Below are 10,428 nucleotides of genomic sequence, written 5' to 3'. Positions count from 1 at the left end.
CGCGCCCGCGTGGAAAAGCAAAACGCCGGATGACGCATCCGCATGCATGACGCGACCGCGTGACGTGAGCGATCTGCAAAATTTTAGAACTCGCCGGCAGAGTTTCTAAGCCGGATTTCAACCCAGTTTTCGGCCCAGAAACACAGACTAGAGCCAGGGAACATGCAGAAACAAAAGAGAACATTCATTCCACATAATTTTTAGTTTTTAGATTTGAAATTGCTCCTCCCCTAGGTTTTATCACTTGAACATTCATAATTAGGATTTCTTGAAGATTTTGGTTTTAGCTTTTGAGAATAGACTATCTCCGGTACTAGTCATTATATTCTGTTCTTTACTTTTTATTTACTCTTCCATATTATTGTTTTCTCCAGAGTTGACATTGGATTGTTTTCACAAGTTATTAATATAGAATAATATTTTATTTAATCCCTTTCAGTTTTTATTCATCATGTATTTCTATAATTTGCCATAGCTGCCCCGATGCCAGGCGACGCGAACGCGTGAGTCACACGGACACGTGACCGAGCAGGAACGCAACCCGCGCGGCCGCGTGAGCCATGCGGCCGTGTCACTTTTCCGTGACCTGTACGGACCAGAAAGCGCTGGAAGTGACTTCTGGGCTGTTTCTGACCCATTTTTCAACCCAGAGAACACAGATTAGAGGCTATAAAATGGGGGAATGCATCCATTCATAATGAGGCACTCATAATTCACTTTCCATGATTTAGATTAGTTTTGAGAGGGGTTCTCTCCTCTCTCTCTTAGGATTTAGGATTTCTCTTAGTTTTAGGAGTGACTCTCAATCCCAGGTTCAATGTTCTTTTACTCTTTGTTATTTCTTATTTTCAGACATTTGAATGCTTGCTTGTATTAGATATGTTGCCTAATTGGCTTATGAACTTTTCCATGTTAAGATTTGAATATTTTATTTAATGATATTTGAAGCATTTCAGTTTATGATTGTTCCTTTTTATTATTCCCAATCTGAGGATATTGTTATTCTAGTAGATTTAGTTTTTCCCTTTTGGCCTTGGTTAAATAATTGGCAACTCTTGATTTATCAAAATCATTGTTGATTGAAAATTGGAATTAATTCATCTACTTAACTTACCTTCATAGTTAGAGGTTAACAAAGTGGGATTAAAATCCAATTCTCATCACAATTGATAAGGATAGGACTTCCAGTTCTTCATACCTTGCCAAGAGATTTTATTAGTATTATTTTATTTTATTTTACTTATCATATAACATATTCGCACCTTACTTCCAAAACCCCAATTTACAATCTCCATAGCCAATAATAAGAACATACCTCCCTGTAATTCCTTGAGAAGACGACCCGAGGTTTGAATACTTCGGTTATCAATTTATTTAGAGGTTTGTTACTTGTGACAACCAAAACGTTTGTACGAAGGGATTTTTGTCGGTTTAGAGACTATATCTACAACGCGACTGTTTTTATGACATTCTTTACTGGCAAAAATCCCAACGTCAGCTTCTCTTGGAGGAAAATTGAAGGAAAATGTCTCCAAATGCCCCCCATGGGTTTCAAACCCAATCACAAGAGGGAAGGGGGGCAGCACTCAAATGCAAGGAAAACAAGCCAAAATTGGCTTGTTTTCAGCTTCCAAGGTTCGAACACAAGACCTCCAAGGAAGTAAAGGCCTAGGCGCTACTTTGGTGCCAAGGAAACCAAGGAAAAAATGCAGCAACTTCCTCCACCAAGTTTCGAACCAAGGGTCTCTAGGAAGCCAAGCCTTGTGCGTGAATTTGGTGCCAAGAAAAAAAAAAGAAAAAAGCCAAGCAATGCACTCTATGGGATTCAAACTTGGGACCTCTCTTTGGGAGCTCCAATGCTCCGCTCACAAGGAGAGCAGAGCGCTACTCCTTGGCACACACAAGCATCATGATATGGCCAGGGAGCTTGGTGCAAGCATCTGACACGGGCAGGACTTGGCACACACAAGGCTCCAATGCTCCGCTCTCCACAAAAGCAGAGCATCCTCTTGGGAGCAACACTTGGGCTGAAATTCACTTAAAAATCCAATTTAATTCAACTCTTCACCCATCTTTCAAGCCCACTCAAAATTCTTAGATCTAAAATAGAAGTGTATAAATAGGTGTTAGTTAGGATTAGAAGGGGGCTTACTTTCATTTTTAATTTTCATCTTTTGTCAACTTGAGAGCTCATTTTTCATTTTCTGCTTTTGAACTTCTGGTTTTAAATTTTCATTCTCTATTTTCGGCAATTGGCTTGAGAATTGGAAGAGAGAATTCACTTCTTCTTCCTCTGATCTTTTTGTTTTCTTTACTGGGTTTTGTTTGAGTCTTAAGTGTGAAGAATGGAGGAACTTCTGTCTCAATCTCCATTTAAGATCTCTTTGATTTCCCTACTGCATAATTAAGTTGAATTCAACTTCCATTACTGCTTCAATCTTCAATTTCTCTTTAATTGCTTTGTGAACTTGGATCTAGGAAGGCAATTGAGATCTAGACTTTGCTATCTAGTCTTTGGAGTCCTGAGATCTGATTTTCTTTTTGGTTCTTCTGCTGAATCACTACTGTAATCAAATTTTATTTTCTATTTGAGATATAGTTAATTTTAATTCACCTTTTGCTTTGTTAATTGTTGCAATTTACTTTCTCTTGCTTAAATTCTGAATTCCCAGTCCCTCAATCCCTTTTTCATTCAAGCAATCTATATTTCTTGCACTCTAAGTTACCTCAATTTACATTTCTTGCAATTTAAGTTTCAGTCATTTAATTTCTTGTTCTTTAAGATTCAGCACCTTTACTTTCAGTTCTTTTTAATTTTTGCAATTCATCCCTTTCCCCTTTATAATTCATGCAATTTACCTTCTGTCTGCTACAAATCACTCAAATCAATCATTGTTTGCTTGACTAACTCAACCGCTAAACTAAAATTGCTCAATCCTTCAATCCCTGTGGGATCGACCTCACTCATGTGAGTTATTATTACTTGATGCGACCCGGTACACTTGCCGGTGAGTTTTGTGTTGGATCGTTTTCCACACATCAGCGATCAACACTCTTGGGGCCTTGTCACTTGCTTTAACTTACTTGAAGGCTTTCTGCGCCTAGTTTGGGATTCCGGAGGCTACTGGAAATCCAAACATTGGTGGAGATTTTTGGATGAATTCAAGCACAAGTCACCATAACAAGGAGCTCACCAAATGTCCAACTTAAGGACTTTAACTAAAAGTGCTAAGTGGGAGACAACCCACCATGGTATGATCGTCCGTTTTTCAGTTTTAATTCTAGTCTGTTTTGTTTGTTTTTGAGTTTTGATTAGACCTGCAATCATGCATAACATTCATATTAGCATTGCATTATATATACTACATTATTAAAAAAAAAACAGGCACGCGACGCATAAGCATCGCCGACGCGTTCGCGTCACACGTGCATTAGGAAGAAAAGAAAAGTGAACAGAGAGTCGCGCGAAAGTGTGGCTGGAGGAGTGCCTTTGGCACAAATTGATCTACGCGACCGCGTCGCTGACGCGTCCACGTCATGTGCGGAATAGCCTCCCTACCCGTCCGCGTCACCCACACGAACGCGTGGCCCTGTAAAATCGACGTAATAAGGTGTGTGGCAGAAAGTTATGATGGAGTGGGTCTGGAGCGGTGCTAGAAGCACTAGCCTTACCACGCGAACGCGTGCCCCACGCGTCCGCGTCATTTTGCAAATATGGCCATTCACGCGATCGCGTGACCCACGCAACCGCGTCACCCAGATTTTTGGCAAAATGCATTTAAAACAGAGAGTTGCAAGAACGCGAGGCTGCACTCGCGCTAATCGCACAAATCAGGCCACGCATTTGCATGACGCACGCAATCGCGTGACCCACGCGTCCGCGTCATCTGATAATTATCACACACCACGCGATCGCGTGACCCACGCGTTCATGTCACATGTGACGCACAGCTTATCCAGATCAGCACCAATTATCTTATCTTATCTTTTCTAATCCTAATTTCTTCTATCTTTTCTCATTTCTTCTTCCTTTTCTTACTTTTTTCTTCTTCATCTCTTTAACTGCTCATCCCTCTTCAATTCCATTCTATTTCATTTATTTTATTTGCATTCTTTCATTCATTGCATTATTTTCATTGGTGTTAGAAATTTATTTGGGTCATTATTCTCTATCTTTTGCTTGTGGATTATTAGGAATTGTTTGACAATTATATATTACTTTTTATAGGGTTGCCTACATGTTCAATTTAATAGTTTCCACAACTTCTTTCCCATGCATGCTATGTGTTTGTGAAAACGCCCGTATGGTATTGTGCACTATTTTTAGATTTCTTCTATTCTACTACTCTAAATGCTTGCTTTTCACAAAACCCTTTTTATATTTTATTAATTAAATATAATTGTCCTTACAAACATATTATTAGTTTGAAAGACTTGGTAATCTAACTTGGACATTGACTGCTTGATCTATACTACTCATGCCTTTGCCGGCATGCCAATAAATACCTTGCATTTAACTGTCATCACATGCACTTGCTATATTTTCATTGATGACTTTCCACATGTAGTCATGACCATGTGTTAACGTCATTCTTCTTTATTGTGCATTGATTACCACCTTTCCCGTTCTCTTCCTTGCTCTAACCCATAGCTTTAAAAGTTACTTTCTTTTTCCATTTTTTTTAGGATGGCCACTAAGAAGGGTAGAGAGAAAGCTACTCCCAAACCACCGGCAAGGAAAGGAATGAAAAGAGCACCAGCTGAGGAACCACAACCCCCATCCACTTGCACATCTTAGCATGCACCGAGGACGGTGCAATCTTTAAGTGTGGGGAGGTTGATACCGACTTCTAGGGGTTAGTTACCTTCTTTTCAACACCAATACTCTATTTTCTTTGTTTGTTCATTGTTGCATTTGCATATTTGATTGCATGTTTGTTTGATTTTATGCATATTCTACTTGGTTGAAAAATAATAAGTTTCTTCTAAAGACCATATTTTTGAAAAATTTCACTAATTTAAAATCAAATTTTTTTGTGTTAAATTTGTTTGAAGTTGTATTTGGAACATGGTTTTTGAGCCAAAGAACACACAACTTGTAAGATTTTGAGCTTATTTACATGGTTACATTATTTACCATAAATTTTTATTCTGGTGTGTTTCCTTCTCTATAAATTGCAATCTTTACTTTGTTTCAGTCTATATGTCCATTATTTAGTGTATTTATATGCTTGCATATGATTGAGGCCATTATTTGTATTTTTACTCACTTATCCCAAATAAACCTACCTTTTATGCCATCTTTGTTAGCCCCCTTGAGCCTTTTAACCCCCTTCTATTTCATAACCACATTACTAGCCTTAAGCAGAAAAACAAAATAAAAATCCCAAGTTGAATCCTTGGTTAGCTTAAGATAGATATTGTGTATAATTTAAGTGTGGGGAATTTTATGGGAACATGGGATGATAGAAAAAAGTAGGGAATTAAATTGAATAAGTTATTTAAAAATTTGGGAAGCATGCTCATGTGAAACCAAAATAATTAAATTACAATGTGCATTGATAGTAAAAAAAATATTAAGTAATTAAATAAGGGGATACAAAAAAAATATTACCTCAAATGCAAAATAAAAAGAATCAATGCACATGGGACAAAATTCAAAAATAAGTTTGATACATGAGCATGTAATACAAAAGTGGAAAAAATTTGGGTAGCTAGGTAAAGCATTTTAAATTATATAAAGTATGTATATGTTAGGTGAGATCTTTGACCTAGACACTTGAGAGATTAGAGTGCATATACACTATCAGTGATGGTTCAATGCTTGATTCTATGTTCCCTGCTTTCATGAGCTATCTTCTTACAAGTTTACTTGCTTTTTATTGTATGATCTGAATTAGTGGAATTTGGTTTGTATTTGTCTTGAAGAACTTGTTTGCTTTTAACGAAGTAACATCTTAGCATGTAGTTGCATCACATAGATAGGTTGCATTTCATACTATCTATCATTCCTCTTCACTCCTTTATAGCTTCTCTTGAGCTTAGCATGAGGACATGCTAATGTTTAAGTGTGGGGAGGTTGATAAACCCCTATTTCATGTTTATCTTGTGCTCAATTGAGTGGTTTTTATCAAGTCCTTGCCCACTTATTCATATGATTTGCATGGTTTTACAATTCCTTCCCAGAATTTGTGCTATGATTGAAAACATGCTTCTTTGGCCTTAGATTGCTAATTATTAATCCTCTCTTATTACCATTTGATGCATTGATATGTGTGTTAAGTGATTTCAGAGATTACAGGGCAGGAATGACTTAGAGGATGGAAAGGAAGCATGCAAAACTGGAAGGAATACAAGGAACTGAAGGAACTGCTAAAGCTGTCCAGCCTGACCTCTTGGTACTAAATCGACCATAACTTGAGCTATAGAGATCCAAATGATGCGATTCTAGTTGCATTGGAAAGCTAACATCCAGGGCATTGCAACGATATATAACTTGCTATAGCTGCCTCGAAATTAGGCGACGTGAACGCGTAGATGACACGCCCGTGTCGCATCTGCGAATTTCAGTCCACGCAAACACGTGGACGACGCCTCCGCGTCACTTTTCCGCGACCTGTACGTACCAGAAAATGCTGGGGACGATTTATAGGCTGTTTCTGACCCAGTTTTTGGCCCAGAAAGCACAGATTATAGGCTATAAAGTGGGGGAATCCATTCATTCATCATATACTGCATACTTCATACAACATACATTCATAATTAATAATTTTAGTTTTTAGATATAGTTTTAGAGAGAGAGAGAGAGGCCCTCTCCTCTCTCTTAGGATTTAGGATTAGGATTCCTCTTAAAGGAATTAGGATTTCATCTTCCTCAATTTTCAGGTTCAATGTTCCTTTTATTTATTTTCTCAATTTGGTTTATGAACTCTTTATGTTTAGATTGATTTTCTTATTTAATATAAATTTGAGGTATTTTAGACTTATGACTGCTTTCTTTTATTTATTATCTATACCAATATATAATGGGGATATGGGAGTTTGGTATCCAATTCCTTCTTCCCATTTTACCCTCTTTCTTTTTTTCAAAAGAAGGGTTTACCCACTTCACTTTTAATTAAAAAAAAACTGTTACTACGTATTTAATTTTTTATTTTTTTTAAAAAAAATTGTTTTTACCCATGACAAAGTTTAAAACTAATTTATTTTATTTCAAGTAATAACATAATTTATTGATATTCTATAACAAAATTAATTAAATTACAATACACGGTTTAAATATTTTTCTGATGTCTATTGTTTATCTTAAAAAAATTACATATAAATGTGTATTCTTAATTAAATCTATACCAATTAATTAAATTACAATACACGGTTTATATATTTTTTTGATGTCTATTGTTTATATTTAAAAAAAATTACATACAGAAGAGTACTCCTTAATCAAATCTATACCAATATATAATGGATTATACCAATGTATAATGGGATAGGAAAATTTGATATCTAATTTCTTCTCTCTATTTTATCCCTATTTTTTTATGTTCATTAAACACTGAATTCAATATAATAAACTGTTACTATGTCCTCCATTTTTTATTTTTTATCAAAAAAAGAATTTATCCCACGACAGAGTATCAAACTAATTTACTTTCAACCCCACGACATATTTTAAAACTGATTTACTTCCAATAAAAAAACTGCTACCACTATGTACTCAATTTAAAAACTGACCCACTTTCAATAAAAAACTGATCCACCTTCAGTCGTACTTAACTCCCAAGAGAATTAAATTACTCTTTCACTTTCAATTTTGGTGTCGCAAACATTTTTCTTCTCTGCATCTCGCTATCACGAAATCAACAATCACGTCAACATCAACTACTTGGACAGAATCTGTTAGGCGAAGAAGACAGAAAATGACAGAAGAACAAAGACAGCAACACCTAACTAGAAGACGTGTAACTTATTGGGAGATAATTCAACAAGAAAACAAGTTGCCATATCAACTAATACAACTACATAAGTGGAGGTACCACAAACACAGGAGTAGCCCAAACACAGGAGAGCAAGTTCTTCAATTCTTTATTCCAATAATTTATCCTTTTATTAATTTTATCCGTTTTCAATTTTTCTTATTTCTCTTTCCAATTCTGAATGTGCTTCTGTGTATGTAACAATTATTTGGATGAGTTTCTGTGATTTTCTGAACTAGATAGTGACTATGCTAAATGTTGATTTTGGATGCCATGTATGAAAGGAGAAAAAAAATAATTAGGGATGATAAATAATTTTTTATCGATTTTATCGTTTTATTTTGGGTATATTCTTTATGTGAGTACTTTATACCAATAGTTGATCTCATTATTCAATTTTTAGTACTTCTCCTCTCACCATTAGGTGCACTTTTCTGTATTATTACTTTTATCTTCATTCTCCTTCCTTTAATATCGTGATTGTATCGCCTCCATTTTTTCCTCGTTTCCATTCACTACAATTGCAAATTTTATACCGTTTTACTGCAGTTATTAATTTCACGCATAACTTTCACCTTCATTTTTCTTTCTCTTCAGTTTACTTATCAAACTGTATTAATTCTTATATATTTTTAATCTATCTTTCACATCCAAAGTTTTATTTCATCAATTTAATTTTAAAAAAATTATTATTTTTTTATCTGATATTTGTTTTTAAATTTTTTTTGACATGTATATACCTATCAATAATGAACCGAAGAACTCTCATAAATTATTTTGTTAATTTTTTTTATTTTTTAAATGGTTTTGTACAGAATAAAATTATTTTTAAAATTTTTTAAAGTATTAATTATGTAAAATATTTTTTTAAATTTTAAGTGCATCAATATTTATCCTTTAGTTAAATCTCAATTTTTTTAAACTGCTTTGTATTTAATGATGTTATTTTTTTAATTTTTTAAATTATTAATTATATAGAGTATTGGAATTAAAATTTGAGTACATAAATATTTATTTTTAAATTAAATTAAATAAATTATACAGCAAGAAATTTAACTATTTTGTATTTCACAATATTATTTATTTGGCATATAGTCCTGATTATTTGATGAGTTTAATTTTGATGGTGATTAGATGCACGTGTAAAACTATTTTACACTAATAGCACATCAAAATTAAATTCTTATTTGATTAGCATAAAAAGACGGAAAAAAATTACAACTACCAATGATTTGTTAAAATATTGATATGTTTATTTCTTAAACTATTAACGATGTAGAGTTCTGACATTTAAGTACATGAAAATTTGTTTATAATTCAATTAAAATAAATAATTTATTTTTCAAAAAAAATTAATTAATTAAATATTATTTGTTTGGCATATAGTATTGATTATTTGATTGGCATATAAAAGATGCAAAAAAAATATATATGTATCTATCAATAGTAAAGTGAAAAAATTCTCATAGATATTTTGCTAATTATTTTTTTAATTTTAATCAGTTTTATGTCGGTTAATATTATTTTTTTATTAAATATTATATTGACATATAACATTAAAGATATGGTAGGATAATAACATCTATGAATTAGTTTTTTTAAATAACCTGATAACACAACAAATATCTAAATTTTTTGTTATATATTTTTTAACAGTTTCAACCTTTACAATATTATACAAGCTAATTTAGATAGCCAATATAAAGTAAAATAAGTAACAACATGAAGATATAGAATTTCACTTTTTGTTATATAGTACAAAAATAATATAATAATTTAATAAATTATAATAAAAATAAAGTAAAATAAGTAACAGCAAGAAGATATAGAATTTTATTTTTTGTTTTGTAGTACAAAGATAATATAATAATCTAATAAATTATAATATTCTGGTACAAAAGAACATAAAATTTAATCAATAATACTATTTGTACACCAAAATCAGCCACCAATGTATTTGTGTATAATAAATACATGTGTAGTTTAATTTATTTTCAATATGTATTTGTATTCTAGCATGTATTTTATACTGGTGGCGGACTTTGGTGTACACATAGCATAACTCAAACTTAATATTATTCTTTTCGGTAGCTTTTTATCTTTTTATTTTAATTTTATTAAAAAATACTAATATAATTTACTTTTAACTTTTAAGATAAATGTAAGGATGTGACATTTTATGTATTAGATAATGTAAAAAATTTATTATAGAAGAAGTTAAGAATATAAGAGAGAGAGAGAATTTTTTAACCTATTAAATATGAGTTATATCAAGTGATGATTAAGAAATATATTAGAACTTTTAATTCAAAAAAAAAATTTTACTCTCTTTATACAGTGTTTCACTTTAACTAACTATTTTTTATGGATAGTATTTAAGTGACAAACAAAATAGTAAGAAGGTTCGTATTAGATTATGAAAATTAATATCATCCTTATAGTAGGATCGCAT

Source organism: Arachis stenosperma, chromosome 6 (genome assembly GCF_014773155.1).
Source record: "Arachis stenosperma cultivar V10309 chromosome 6, arast.V10309.gnm1.PFL2, whole genome shotgun sequence".
Taxonomy (NCBI): domain Eukaryota; kingdom Viridiplantae; phylum Streptophyta; class Magnoliopsida; order Fabales; family Fabaceae; genus Arachis; species Arachis stenosperma.
The sequence above is the reverse complement of the archived record's forward strand: the minus strand, read 5'-3'. Positions refer to the sequence as shown.